We start from the raw sequence: 14,534 nt of genomic DNA, 5'->3' as shown, positions 1-14,534 counted from the left end.
GACTGCGTTCGGCTCAGGTCATGATCCCGGAGTCCCGGGATCGAGTCCCGCATCGGGCTCCCTGCTCGGCAGAGAGCCTGCTTCTCCCTCTGACCCTCCCCCCTCTCATGTGCTTGCTCTCTCTCATTCTCTCTCAAATAAAAAAAATAAAAAATAAAAATAAAAAAAATAAATAAATAAAAAGAAAACAACATACCAAGTGTTGGTGAGGATGTGGATAAGTTGTAGCCTCACGTATCACTAATGGGAATGTAAAATGGTATAGTCACTATGGAAAACATTTTGGCATTTTTTTTTTTTTAGTATTTTATTTATTTATTTGTCAGAGAGAGAGAGAGCACAAGCAGGGGGAATGGCAGGCTCCCCACTGAGAAAGGAGCCCAATGTGGGACTTGATCCCAGGACCCTGGGATCATGACCTGAGCTGAAGGCAGGCACTTAACCAACTGAGCCACCCAGGAGTCCCCATTTTGGCCTTTTTTTTTTTTTTTTTAAGATTTTATTTATTTATTTGACAGAGAGAGACACAGTGAGAGAGGAACAGAAGCAGGGTGAGTGGGAGAGGGAGAAGCAGGCTTCCCGTGGAGCAGGGAGCCTGATGCGGGACTCGATCCCAGGATCCTGGGGATCACGACCCAAGGCAAAGGCAGATGCTTAATGACTGAGCCACCCAGGCGCCCCCCATTTTGGCATTTTCTTAAAAAGCTAGGTATAAACATATCATGCAATGGAGCAGTTTTACTCCTAGATATCCATCCATGATAAATGGAAACGTATGTCCACACAAATATTTTTAAGTAAATCTTCATAGCTGCATAATCCACAATAGACAAAAACTAGAAATAATCCAAATGTCAATCAACTGGTGAATGGATAAACAAAATGTAGTATATTCATATATTCCTCATCAATAAAGGGAAATGAGCTACTGATAAATGCTACAACATGCATAATGGAAAGTTAATAGACACTGTTCAAAGTTAATGTGAGAAATATTTGCGTATTATTTAAAGGTGTAACAATAACATTTGGGTGTGAAGGGGAAAATGTGCAGAGAGATGCAGAATAGAATTATGCTTATTTCCTTATTTTTTTCTTATTTCCTTATTTTTCAAAGTAGGAATCCAAAATCTAACTGTAAAGTAAAAGAAGATTTCGTGTATTGAATCAATACCCCAAACCTGTGGGATTAATTTTGCTGTTATAAGAAAACAATACTCACATTGGATCAGAGAGCCAAACTGTTTATAAAGGACACAGCCGAAAGTAAGTGCCTCAGGACATTCAAAAATAAAAGGAGAGGAAGAGTCATATGAGGCAAATTAAATAAAGAGAAAGCAGAGAGTTTAGTATCAGACAATGGTAAATTAAAGAGCATTAAATGAGATAATCATGCCAGTCCACATTCATGACAACACTCATGCATATTTCACACCGAATAGAACATAAAACCAAGAAAATCTGGAGGAACCAACCACAAAGAGAAATAGTACTAGATAATGTTAATTCAGCTTTTTGCTACTCATGAGAGAGAAAGAGATTTTAAAGGTAATTGTAGTGGGTACTGTGGATATTTCCCCAGTGGTTCTTCTATCCCTTTTACCCCAAACCTCACTGAGCAGAAACAATTGGAGAAAGGGTAGGAGTCAGGGAGGGAATGAGTCCCATCTGGAATTCAGGAGTAGGCCCTCATTGATCTAACCTAATCAGAACCATCTTGTCAGGCCTACCAGCGACTGTTTCAGCAAACCAGGCCCCCACAATCACTGCATGCCATGTCCCTTACCGGTGATGACTTAGGATCGGATGGGGGCAAATAATCCGATTTTGGCCAAAAAGTTGGAAAATCTGTTGGGACTTCTGGGCAAAGTTCCCTCATTCTAAAAGAAAGAGAGAGACTTGGTCATCTATCTTTAGAATGTTGTTGTGTGGGAATGTGAGTTCTGGAACTATCTAACCATCTTGCAGAGCAACTGGCCTCATGCTGACAAGCAAGAGTTTAGCCCAAGAGAATCACAGGGAAATTATCTGGTGTTGTGGCCTCTGGTAGGTAAATTTGAGGCTCACCCCTACCTCTGCATCTATGGTCATGTGAGCCAATGAATCTCATTATTGCTCAAGCCACTCTGAGGTGGGTTTTCTGTTACTTGAAGTCACATATGGCTAAGATAATTATTAATATAAATAAAATGGTTAATAAGGGATGGCTAATTAAGATATAAAATCCCACACCTGAAAGTCAAGTATACATCTTGTTTTCAAGTGCCCGTGAAATTTTTCCAAAACTGAGCGCACACTAGGGCACACAGAGGACATCAACCCAAAGTAAAAAGAGCAATATCCCAGCCTCCAATCAGTACAAGAAAGTTGGAAATGAATATCAGCTCTAGAAAATCCACAGTCCTGAATGCTAACATAGATGAATGACGAAGAATAAAAATAAAGTTCATGGTGGTACTATTCACAATAGCGAAAAGGCAGAAATAACCCAAATGTCTATTAACCGATGAGTGGATAAACAAAGTCACACAACAGATAAAAAGTAGATTAGTAATACCAGTGACTGGGGGAGACCGGCAAATGGGAAGACACTGCTAATGGGTACGAGGCTTTTTTTTGAGGATGTTCTAGGATTAGTGGTGATTGTTGCACAGCTTTGTGAATACACTAAAAATCACAACGCTTCAAAAGATTGACTTTTATGCATGTGAATTATATCTCAACATAAAAGATGACCTACTTCTGCCATATTCTATTGTCACAGAGACCAACCATGACACAGTGTGGGAAGGGACACGGGGCATGAATACCAGGAGGCAGGGAACATCTGGGGACTGTCTTGGTGGAGAGTCACTACATATATCTCCGGAAAGTGTCTCCTATTACACGCTATTTCCTCTTCCATGTCAGTCTGAGGCACTGCTAATTCACTGACGTGAACATCTGTGAGCTCATTCCCTCTGAGTGGCCAGTCCCGGCTGCATATCTCACGGCTCCTTTCCTACCCTAAACAATGCTCACTTTGAACAAGGGTGATGTGATTCAGAAATCATTTTCTAACACACCATTATATCTTACCGAGCTGTCCGCTTTCACAAATAAGAGTTTCCACTTTTAAGAATCTCAACTATATTAAACATAGATTCATTATCTCCAATCCTCATAGAAATCCTGCAGGGTGGCCTATTATTGACAAAGAAACCGAGGCTCAAAAAGGTGACATAATTTGCCCAGGGTTTTACGGCTAGTGAGTGGCAGAGCAAGGACTCTAAACCATATGATGACACCACCACCACAGTTAACGTATATTGAATATTTACTGTGGGAGGCATTATTCCGCATGCTTTTTGTGAATTATCCCAGTTGATCATCACGAGAAGCTGATGAGGTAGGTATTATTATCAATATTTTACAAACGAGAAACTGAGGCATAGAAAGGTTAACTTACCCACAGTGACAAAGGTAATGAGTGATGGAGCAAGACTAAAACCTGGGTTCATTGGATTCTGGGTGCACTCTTCTTTATACCACACTGCCTCTCAGACTAGAGCTGAGTAGAACAAGGTGGGGGGGGGTTGATTTTTATTTATGTATTATTTATTAATTTATGGACATGTCCACTATACCTTTGCCCCAGAAATGATTTGAGGTGGCCAGAGAGTCTAAGTTCCCTCCCCACAAGGATATAACTAACTCATTTTTCTCATGGGGAAAATAAAGGACTCTAGTTTTTCATGCATGTCTTTCACAGAAAGTCTGAGTGAATTTTTCTAGATTCTGTCCCCATCCTTCTCTATATACCTTTTGAAATTTCTAATTATTTCCCCTTTTAAATTCTGACCATCACAGGAGATCGTGAACAGCCTGTTTTAGACCCAACTCCACCAAAATGGTTTCTCCTCAGAAACCACCTTGTCTCAAAAAAGATTTCCAGTTCCCAGAGGGGGCGCTGTGGTTCAAGTGAGTGCATTCGCTGCAAAGTTCCCACTTGAGCTTTCGTCCTTTTGCATCCTGGGAATGATGAACTGCAGTATACATTTAGGATCATCTTTTTGAGGAACTTAACAATTCCATCATCAAACACAACTCAAACACAAGAGTTTGACTTTCTTGGAGGAAAAGGAAACAGCTGAGGTTTCTGCAGTTAGGATGGGAGGAGTGTCTCTCAAGAAGTGTCCCACTAGCTAAGAACTAGACTAAGACACACTTACATGAACAAGGTCAATGATAACTATGCTTCAGGATCACCCACTCGCACAGCCCTTTCCAAGATCCCAGGAAGAGGACCAGCACCCAGTGTTCAATGGTCATGTTTCTATAAAATGGGCAAAGTGCGAGATTTATTTCAACCAGAGTCTTATTATTCCTTCTACAAATTTCCCTTGGTCACATGCCTCCTCAGCATCACTCCTAGTGGGTTGCCTCAGCATGACTTGGATCTGGCTAAGGCAGACTGGAGCTGGAGATGCATTCAGTTTGGGGGTTAATAGAATATCTTCATGGGATTTGCAGTCATTTCTGTAGAATTAAGTTATTGCTAGGCGTTCTGGTGCTGGAATGACTTCCAAGAACACTGCTAATCACATAGAGCCCAGTCTCCCAACATCATGATATAAAGATGTGGGCCAGTGGTCCTGTTGCAATAGAATTGTATGCCTGGGGGCGCCCTGCGGTGGGGGGGTCAGTGGGTTAATCATCTGACTCTTGATTCTGGCTCAGGTTGTGATCTCAGGGTTGTGAGATGGAGCCTCATGTCCAGTCCTGCACTGGGCATGGAGCCTGCTTAAGATTCTCTCTCTCCCTCTGCACCCCATCTCTTCCTCTCTCTATAAAAAAAAAAAAAAACACACAAAAAACACAAACCACACACAAAAAAACCTGTATGCCTGGCACCAAAATGGTGTCAGTTGTAGAATTAGGCTTGGAATGCACACGCACAGAAGCCAGCCCACAGAGCATTCTTGCAGTTGTTAGACATATGCAATTACAAGCAAAGGATTTAGTTCTCATGGATGCCTACTCAAAAGAGATACTCTTTCACCAGGAATATACTCAGTAATGCAGCATATCCAATTATAAATACCATGCATCTTTATGGGACTATTTTCAGGGCATGAACTTCCAACCACAAGCAACAACTTCTGTGGATGAAGTTGAACCTTTGATGCATCTTGATAAGCAATCAAAATACACAGAGACTTATGATAAATAAATAGAATATATATAATTTTAAAATGTATGTAATGCCGTACTAGAAGAGTAAAATATTTTTCTCTTCTCTCTATAGAAAAGGATATTACAAAATCACTGCCATATAAACTGGTGAGCAAAGAGCATGCAGCCAAAATATGTATGGAAAAAAACAGGTTTGTCAGACAACGAATTAATAAAAAAAATATATATTGGATTCGATCTGTGATGTTTGTGGTATTTGTCAGCTTTTTTACAATTTGTTCTATTTTATAAATTTTAAATGAATGTTCTCATTCCTAACTATGAATTTGTATTCTCCTGCTCACAATAAATCTCCAAAATTACATATACTTTAGGCCCCACAGGACCTGGAAAGGTCCCTGACGGGGGCGGGGGGGGGTGCTATCTCCGATAACTAGAGCAGAAGAATGGCAGAAATAAAGTGTATTTCAAACTTTGGCTTATTTAATAATTAGAGATATTTCTGAATTTAAGTTTTAGTTCTATGAATTTCTTTGTTTTAAACAGACTTTATTTATTCATTTATTTATTCAGAGAGTATTCGTGTGAGTGGGGGGAGGGGCAGAGGGAAATAGAGAATCCCCAGCAGACTCCCCGCTGAGCACGGAGCCCCACACAGGTCTTGATCTACGACTCTGAGATCATGACCTGAGCTAAAATCAAGAGTCAGCCGCCCAACCGACCAAGCCGCCCAGGCGCCCTGCTATGAGTTTCCTTTTTGACTCTTTTGTTGAGGTATAGTTTGCATCCAGTCATATGCAGAGATCTTTATCACATGTTTCAATAATTTTTGACAAACGTATATATGAGACAATAGAAAATACATATATTGGTCTCTGCCCCCAGTTCCCGGCACAGAGTTCCTAAAATACTTGTAAATTCCCAAGTGATAATAGCACCAGGAGCACCTTTTGTTCTAATGAGATGACTCTGGTGGGCGCCTGGACGGGGGCCAGTCACTGAAAAGACCACAAGACATGATTAGAAGCTCGGAATTTCATCCCCACCCTTCATCCTCCAGAGAGGGGAGAGGGGCTGGAAATGGAGTCAATAACTGATCAGGCCTATCTTACCAAGCCTCCATAAAATCCCAATAGCATAACGCCCAGATGTTTCCAGGTTGGCACACACATCCACACCAGGAGGGTGATGCACTTCAACTCCATGGGGACAGAAGCTCTTGTGCTTGGGACCCTCCCAGACCTTGTCCCGTGTATCTTTTCATCTGGCAGTTCGTTTTTATCCTTTACCATATTTTTTAATAAACTGGTAAATGTAAGTAAATGTTTCCCTGAGTTCTGTGAGCCGCTCTAGCAAATTAATCAAACCTGAGGAGGTGTGGTGGGAACGTTGGATTTGTAGCCAAGTGGGACAGAAGTTGTGGATATCCTTCTTGTGGCTGGCATGGGAGTGGGATGAGAGCAGCCCTGTGGGACTGAATTACACTGTAGGTTACCCAGTTGGTGTTGCGGAGAATTGCTTGGTGTGGGAAAAATTCCGACACATTTGGTGACCAGAAGGGTAAGAAGTGATGTGTCCTATGGGAATGTCCTATAGGAGAGTAAAGCAGACCCTGGAGAAACTCAGGAGGGGAAGACTGGGTTTTAACCTACACAGGAGGAAAACCATAGATTTTTCCAACTCAGTACAAATCTGTGAAACTAACACCCAAATGAAGATATAAAACATTTTTTCACCCCCAAAATTCCTTTGTGTCACTTCCCAGTAAATCCTCTCATACCAGAGGAAACTGATACTGATTTTTATCTCAAGAGATCAGTTTGCTGTTTTTGAACTTCATATAAGTGGAATCATGATGTATGACTGAATGACTTCTTCACTCAGCGTGTTTCTGAGATTCACCAATGCTGTTGCGAACGTCAGTAATCTTTCCTTTTATTGCTGATCACTTTTCCATTGTGTCTATACCATAATTTATCCATTCTCCTGTCATCTATTTGAGTTGTTTTCAGGTTTGGGCATTATGAATAAAGGTGCTATAAATATTTGTGTATAGTTTTGTGAAGATAGATTTTCGTTTCTCTTGGGAATGTACTCAGGTGTGGGATCACTGGGTCCCTGATAGCTGGATATCTAACTATAAGGAACTGCCAAAATTTTTCCAAAGAGGTTGTACCATGTTATACACCCATCAGCTGTTAAGGAGAGCACCACTGTTTCATCTACTCACCAATATTCTAATGGGTGTCAAGTGGTATCTTGTGGTTTGAATTTACATTTCTTGATTAATAATGATGTTGAATGCCTTTCCCTGTGCTAACCATTCCTGTATCTTCCTTTGTGAAGTGTCCCTCCAAATAATCCGTTTTTAAAAATTTATCTATTTTTATTTGGATTATCATTTGTTAATGAGTTGCAGGAGTTCTTTATAAACTCTGGATGTAAGTCCTTTGAGATACATTTTTAAAAAAATAACATTTTCAGGGCGCTTGGGTGGCTCAGTCAGTTAGGTGTCTGACTTTTGGTTTTGGCTCAGGTCATGATCGGAGGGTTGTGAGATCCAGCCACGCATGGGGCTTCTCACTCAGCATGGAACCAGCTTGAGATTCTTTCCCTCTCCTTCTCCTCTCCCTCTGCTTCTCGCACTCTCTAAATAAATAAAATCTTAAAAACAAAACATTTTCTTCCAGTCTGTGGTCTTCATTGCCTTTTTAAAACTTTTTATTTGGAATAATTGCAGAGTTACAAGAGTGGCAAACATGGTAGAGAAAGTTCCTATAAACCTTTCACTTGGCTTCCTCTAAAATTAATATCTTACATTTTACACAAATTTTTCTCTTTGGCTTTCAGCATCTGTGTTTATTTTACTGAGTTTGTTGAGCTTTTTGGATTTATAGATCGATGCTGTTCATCAAATTTGGGGAGTATTCAGCCATTATTTCTCCTTTCTCTCTCTACTCTCCTTCCCACTATATGTATGTGGGTATACTTAATGGTGTCCCACATAGCTCTGAGACTCTGTTCACTTTTTGTCACTTTTCTCTCCAATCTTCTGATTAATCTCTATAAATTTACCTTCAAAATTGCTTTCTTTTGCCTGCTCTAATGTAAATTGTAATGTAATGTTAGACCTCTCTAATGAATGTTTTATTTCTTTTTGTGTGTGTGTGTGAATGTTTTATTTCTGTTACACTTTTCAACTCCAGAATTTCCATTTGGTTTTTTATTTATTGTATTGATATATTTTTTTAAGATTTTATTTGAGAGAGAGAGGTAGTGAGAGAGAGCATGAGCAGGCAGGAGAGGGAGCCTGTTCACAGGGAGTCTGATGCAGGGCTCGATCCCAGGACCCTGGGATCATGACCCAAGCCGAAGGCAGATGCTGAACCAACTGAACCACCCAGGTGCCCCTGTATTGATATTTTCTCTAAGACGTTGTCATCATTCCTTCCTTTACTTCTTCAAAAATGGTTTCCATTAGTTTTTTTTTTTATTTAAAGATTTTATTTACTTATTTGAGTGAGAGAGCGAGAGCATCAGTGGGGTATGGAGGGGCAGAGGGAAAAAGCAGGCTCCCCACTGGGCAGGGAGCCCGACGCGGGGCTTGATCCCAGGACCCTGAGGTCATGACCTGAGCCGAAGGCTGATGCTTAACCGACTGAGCCACCCAGGCGCCCCTCCATTAGCTCTTTACACATATTTATAATGACTGCTTTATGGGTCGTCTCTCTGCACGTTCCATAATTGTTGAAAACTGTACATTTTAGATAATATATTGTAGCAACTGATCAGTTAGCAATACTGATTTCCTTCCACTCCAGGGCATGTTGTTGTCTGCCCACTTGTTTAGTGACTGGCAGCAATATTTTAGTGGTGTCTATGTCCCCGCCAAGAGTGAAGCCTCTGATGTTGCTTCTCAGAGGGTGTACCCTTGGGCAGGTGCAGTCATCCTGGTGGGACTGAGGAGTTTGCAGGACTCCCTTGGACTCTCTTTCTCTGCTGATGCCTGCTGTTAGACTAAGGGCCAGCTGACTGCTCTACTGTTTCCGCCCTGGGGTATACATTGCTCCATAGTCTGATCTGATTAAATTGGCCCCATTGCAGGGGTTGTTTTTGAGGCAGGTCTTTGAGGTTTGTTCTGACCTCAGGAGGGTTCTTTGTAGTTGTCTTTCCCTGGATTTTCTGGTTAGGTTAGCTGGCCTCTGGTTGACCTTGTTGCTCTCATGGAGCCACCAGCCTCCTCCTGGTGGCTTACCACCAAGTATCCACTGTTTTTGAGAGTGTCCTCAGTAGTGAATTTCCTCCTGCTCTGTTTCAAATACAGTCAGTTCTTTTCAGGGAGAGCTTGGATGCTCCCTAATGCTATGGACTGCCTCTCCCCCTGGGCAAAATCTCTGGAACTGGCTTCTTTTGGAGTGACACCCTGCTTTAGGAGTAGGCTGCTGGGATGTGGCTTGCCTCTCTCGGTGTAAAACTTCTGCCCTATAAGATGGAGCAAAGGCAATTAGGGCCCCCATATTCTTTACTGGTTGTGCTGGGGGTACAGCCCTCACGCTATGAGTTTGGGCTGGGTGGAGGAAGGGTGCCCTGATCTCTCAGCTCACCAGGAATTTAGCGTCGGCAACTCGGAAATTCTTTTACCTATCAGCTGCCATCCAGCATTGCTGATAGAAGGTGCCCGTGCATTACTACTACCCTGCATTCTCCCAGGCTAGCTCCTGTGCTAAGCAGGTGTATTCGTCCGCTCGATAACAGAAAGATCATAGAATAGATGGCTTAGACAACAGAAATGTATTCCCTCAGGTTCGAGAGGCTGAAAGTCTGAGAACAGAGTGCCAGCATGATTGTGTTGGGGAGGACCTTCTTCCCAGCCTGTGAACGACCATCTTCTTGCTGTGTCCTCACAGGGTGGAGAGAGAAGCAGCAAGCTGGCTGGTTTCTCTTATCAGGGCACTAACCTCATCAACAGGGCCCACCTTCATGATCTCATTTAAACCTAATTACCTCCAAAGGCCTCACCTCTAAATACCACGACACTGTGGGGTAGGGCTTCAACCTATGAATTTGGAGGTGGGGGTGCGCACATTCAGTCCATACCAGCAGGGTTCAGGATTCTGAGAAGGCATGGTCTTGTGGTTAGATCCTATTAGTATGAATATATATATTCCAACACATGGAATATATATATATATTTTTTCCATGTGTTGGAATATGCTGGTTAGATTTTCTATAATCTCATTTTTTTTCCGTTGACTTGTGCCGTGTTGGACTAAAAGTGACAGCTGCCAGTTTTTGCATAGTTTTATGGATTGCTCTCATATATCCTTAAGTTTCTGATTTATAAACGTAGTTTCTATGTTATTTGGGTCATATACATTCATAACGGATGTATTATTGTTGTGAATTGTGGTTCCTGGCATTATCCTGTATCTGAAAGAGGACTTCAGCTATTTCCATCCTGACCTCAAACTTTCTAATTGCTTAAGTCCTTCTTTCCAGCTCATCTCCTAAGTCAGGCAAAGACCCTGTGAGCCGAGCATCCCCGGAGGGAAACAAAGCTACCCCCTCACGCAACAAGGACTGCCCTGAGCCAGCGAGACCCTGCATGACTGACCCCAAGGCAGTGATCAACCTGATCTTTACTGCCCACCTGCAGGTACCCACCAACCTGTCCCACATTTTCCTTATATAAACCTGGAAGTATTGGGGGCACTTTGCCCATAGTGTTTGAGACACCAGTCTGTGGTCTTCCCGGCAGTGGCATCCCTGAAATAAATCCCTTTCTCATTTCACCACCACCGTCTCTCTGCCTTTGGATTCTGTCAGTGGCAGGTGGCCCAGTCTGGATTGTTTGGGCCCTGCCCCCATGCTCCCCCACCTCCCCGGCCCCAAGCCAGGTGCCCGTGCTCCCCTGCGCCCCAGCCACATATTCTGCTATCTCATTTAATGCTTTTTGTCCAAAGGCAACATTTCCTGCTATCATGATCATAACCTCTGCTTTCTTATTGTCATATTTGCCTGCTGTACCTCTGCAATTCTCTAGCACTAGCCGTTCTGAATCACTTCGATTTAGGTGTATCTCTAAACACAGCACAGTGGGGTTGCACTTTATGAATCTGAAAATCTTTTTAATAGGTGAGTGTCCACTTACACATATTGAAACAGGGGACAGGTAGGGGTTTTTTTGGTTTTTTGTTTTTTAAGATTTTACTTATTTGTAATTGAGAGAGAGAACGCGCGCGCACGCACAAACGGGCGGGCGAGCAACGGGCAGAGGGAGAAGCAGGCTTCCTCCTGAGCAGGGAGCCCGATGCGGACCCTGGGATCATGAGACAGTGAGGGTTTTAAATCTATTTTAATGTTGTATTTATTGAGTGTTTTGCTTTATTTAATATGTTCCTTTGTGCGGTATGTTCTCTTAGCTCTTAAAATTTTCTTTGATGTTCAGAAAATTTTGAAAATTTTTTCCTGCACTTATCTTCCCAAATCTCCATATGTCACTCTCCCTGGGTGCATGGCTATGGCCCCGTTCCCACTGGTAAAAGGACACCAGTTATACTGGATTGGGGCCCACCCTACTCTACCCTGACTTCATCTTAAATAAGTTATATCTGCAGTGACCCTATTTCCAAATAAGGTCACATTCTGATACTGGAGGTTAAGTCTTCAGCATAGGCATTTTGAAGAGACACAACTCAACACATAATAACTCCCATCTGTATATCTACTGTGGTTGCCTCAGACTCTGCTCTTTGATTCTTCAAACCAGTAAGACTGTGGGTTTCCATCCCAGTTTTTATCACCCCCTAGGGAGAAGGACTGTGGGCTGCCCTCAGGCTAAAAGTCATCAAAACAGGAAACTTACCCAGTACTGTGCTCTTCTTCCAAGTGTCCTCCAGTTTCTGCCTCTTTTTGGTTGTTCTCCAGTGCCTTCAAGTGGTTGTTTTTATATTTGATGGGAATTTATGATCGTTATTGGCTGATCAGAGAATCTCTTCCATCATTACTGCGATACTCGTTTTATATTGTCCTGTGTTTGTTTGCTTGGTGGTGGTGGTGGTGGTGATGGTGGGGTCTATTCCTGTTCTGAGTTTTTGCATTTGTGACTCTAGGTGTTTTTTATAGCTTCAAATGTTTAAGAATGCTTAATTCAGATTGGTTATTGTGCATCCATTTCGTCCTGCTTCATGTTGGGGAGGGAATTTTTATCAGCTGAAATGTTTTGATTTTTATTTATGTTCCTTTTATATATTGGCTTTGTTTAGATGTGATCTGCCATCCATTTTCCATTCACTGAAAATGTCCCGTTTTTTTTTCTTGGACCGGCAATAATAGGCAAAGATAAGGATTTTACGCGTCGGATTGCATTTTGCAGTTCAAGCGCGCCCTCTTCTGTTGATTTACAGAATTGCAGTTTCTTTAGTAATTACACCGTTGGGGGGTAGGTTGGATATCGTTTGCTTTTGTTCTACTAGTTATTATTTTTCATTAAAAAATATATGTTTAACTTCCTGGGGTGCTAGTAAGGTTTTATTTCTTGATGTGTGTGATGGCTGGCTGCAAGGGTGTGTTCACTTGCTGGAAATTTAGGGAGCTGTACACGAATAAATAACGTCAAGAATAAAACAGTATTATGTTTGAGAAAATTATTTTCTACCTTCCACTTCCGTTATGACTGATCTACCATTTTTTCCATTCGTTACTCTAAAAATTATATTTTGTACATATGCCTAAAGATATTTTACAAATACACTTAATAGTATCTTACAGTAATTTGTTTTCAAATCATTTGATGCTTACTGCCAGTCTTTTCAAACTATGTCTCTATCATTCATGAATTCTTTATCTTGATTTATCCTGCAGGTGGCTGAAGTACAACATCAAGTAATTTTTAGTGGAAAATAGCCACAATCAAGGAACACTCCTTCATTGCACCACTGTTAAAGCTGGAACAACACTGCATATCTAAGAGTGTCTGTCACTCCAAAGAAGAAAATTTGCCAAATCGCAAATATATCCCCTCAAAACTTGTTAGGCAATATTCCCTTATTTTCTGACATCACATTCTGTGGTGGAATATGAAGCCAGCCTGGTTTCCAAAAATTCCAGTGTCAAATTCTTTTGTTGCTAGTATATAAAAACACAATTGACTTTTAAATATTGATCTTGTATCCAATAACCTTGCTAATGCACTTATTAACTATAATAGTCTATCTGTTGTTTCTTTTGAATTTTCTACATACGTAACTGTGTCATCCCTGAATTACGGAAATTCTGTAAATTCTACCTGCTTCTATCTACAAGGACTCTCTTCCCCTGCTTGACTGTGAGGTCTACTTCCCTGTGGGTCCCTTGTCTCACATATCATGGCCCCTCAAACCCTGCCTGAATGACATGTTCTCCAAATATTTAAAACAGGTTTTTAGTTGTACCACTTTTACCCTTGTTTTTAGTAAGAGAATTCATCTGATACTAGCTATTCCATCCCAGCTAAACCCTTGTTTGGAAACTTTATTTTCCACTTACATGCTTATAGATTCATTCTTTACCCTTAAATCTTTTTTAAAAAAAGATTTTATTTATTTGAGAGAGAGGGCAAGTGAGAGAGAGCAGGAGGGGAGAGCGGATAGGAGCAGAGGGAGAGGGAGAAGCAGACTCTGCTGAACAGGGAGCCCAAAAAGGGGCTCGATCCCAGAGACTCCGGGATCATGACCTGAGCTGAGACAGACGGTTAACCGACTGAGCCACACAGGCTCCCCTCATCACCCTTAAATCTTAACGTTAACAAAGGAATATGTTGGGGTTGATTGCTTTGCGTTTATTGATTGTTTCATGGGAATCTCTTTGCTACGCAGTTTGGGGTCTTTACTGGGTTCCATCCACCATTATTCCATTTCCTTTTTTCCTAAGTCAATGAAAATAGACAATCAAGGAGCATCTCCTCATAGCTGCATCATTAAAACCAACTCCCCTACCTGCCTTTGCCGTGGCCGGAGGATCTCCCTTCTAGTGAAAGAACCACCCTCCCCTGTGCCCTGGATCAGACCCCCCTCTCCCTCCGGGCAAGTTAACCTCTTCATCCTCTGCATCATTAGTTTCTTCCTCGGCTGCTCAGTATCAGCAAACAAACATGCTCCACTGATCTCCCATCCTACAAGTAACAAGATCTGCCTTTACCATGTCTCCTCCAAACTCCGGGCCATTTTTTGTTCCTCTTCAGAGTGAAACTTATCATGAAAATTCCCTTTAATCTCTTCCTTCATTTTCTCCCATTCCCCCCTCAACCCCCAGAACATGCCTTTTCTGTGCCCTCTCCCCCAAGAATGCCCCTGAAGCTTCCCTGGTCAGAGCACTTGTCA

General features: G+C 41.8%; 2 protein-coding genes across 7 annotated transcripts in view; both read right to left on the bottom strand.

Annotated features, from left to right (window-relative positions):
- The window catches only part of COPG2 (coat protein complex I subunit gamma 2), a 273,829-nt gene that overhangs the window by 155,928 nt on the left and 103,367 nt on the right, over positions 1–14,534 (bottom strand). The gene's annotated exons all lie outside the window — the stretch shown is intronic.
- Positions 1–14,534, bottom strand: part of TSGA13 (testis specific 13) — an 88,931-nt gene that overhangs the window by 73,114 nt on the left and 1,283 nt on the right. Inside the window, exon 2 of one of the 6 annotated variants that reach the window (XM_081799646.1) lies at positions 1,787–1,880. The exons of the other annotated variants lie outside the window; for them this stretch is intronic. The gene's annotated coding sequence lies outside the window, so the exon portion shown is untranslated. The remainder of the gene's footprint in view (positions 1–1,786; positions 1,881–14,534) is intronic. 6 annotated transcript variants of the gene reach the window in all.

This window comes from Leptonychotes weddellii, chromosome 12 (assembly GCF_054177405.1).
Source record: "Leptonychotes weddellii isolate Sample4059 chromosome 12, ASM5417740v2, whole genome shotgun sequence".
Classification (NCBI taxonomy): Eukaryota; Metazoa; Chordata; class Mammalia; order Carnivora; family Phocidae; genus Leptonychotes; species Leptonychotes weddellii.
The sequence above is the reverse complement of the archived record's forward strand: the minus strand, read 5'-3'. Positions and strand labels throughout refer to the sequence as shown.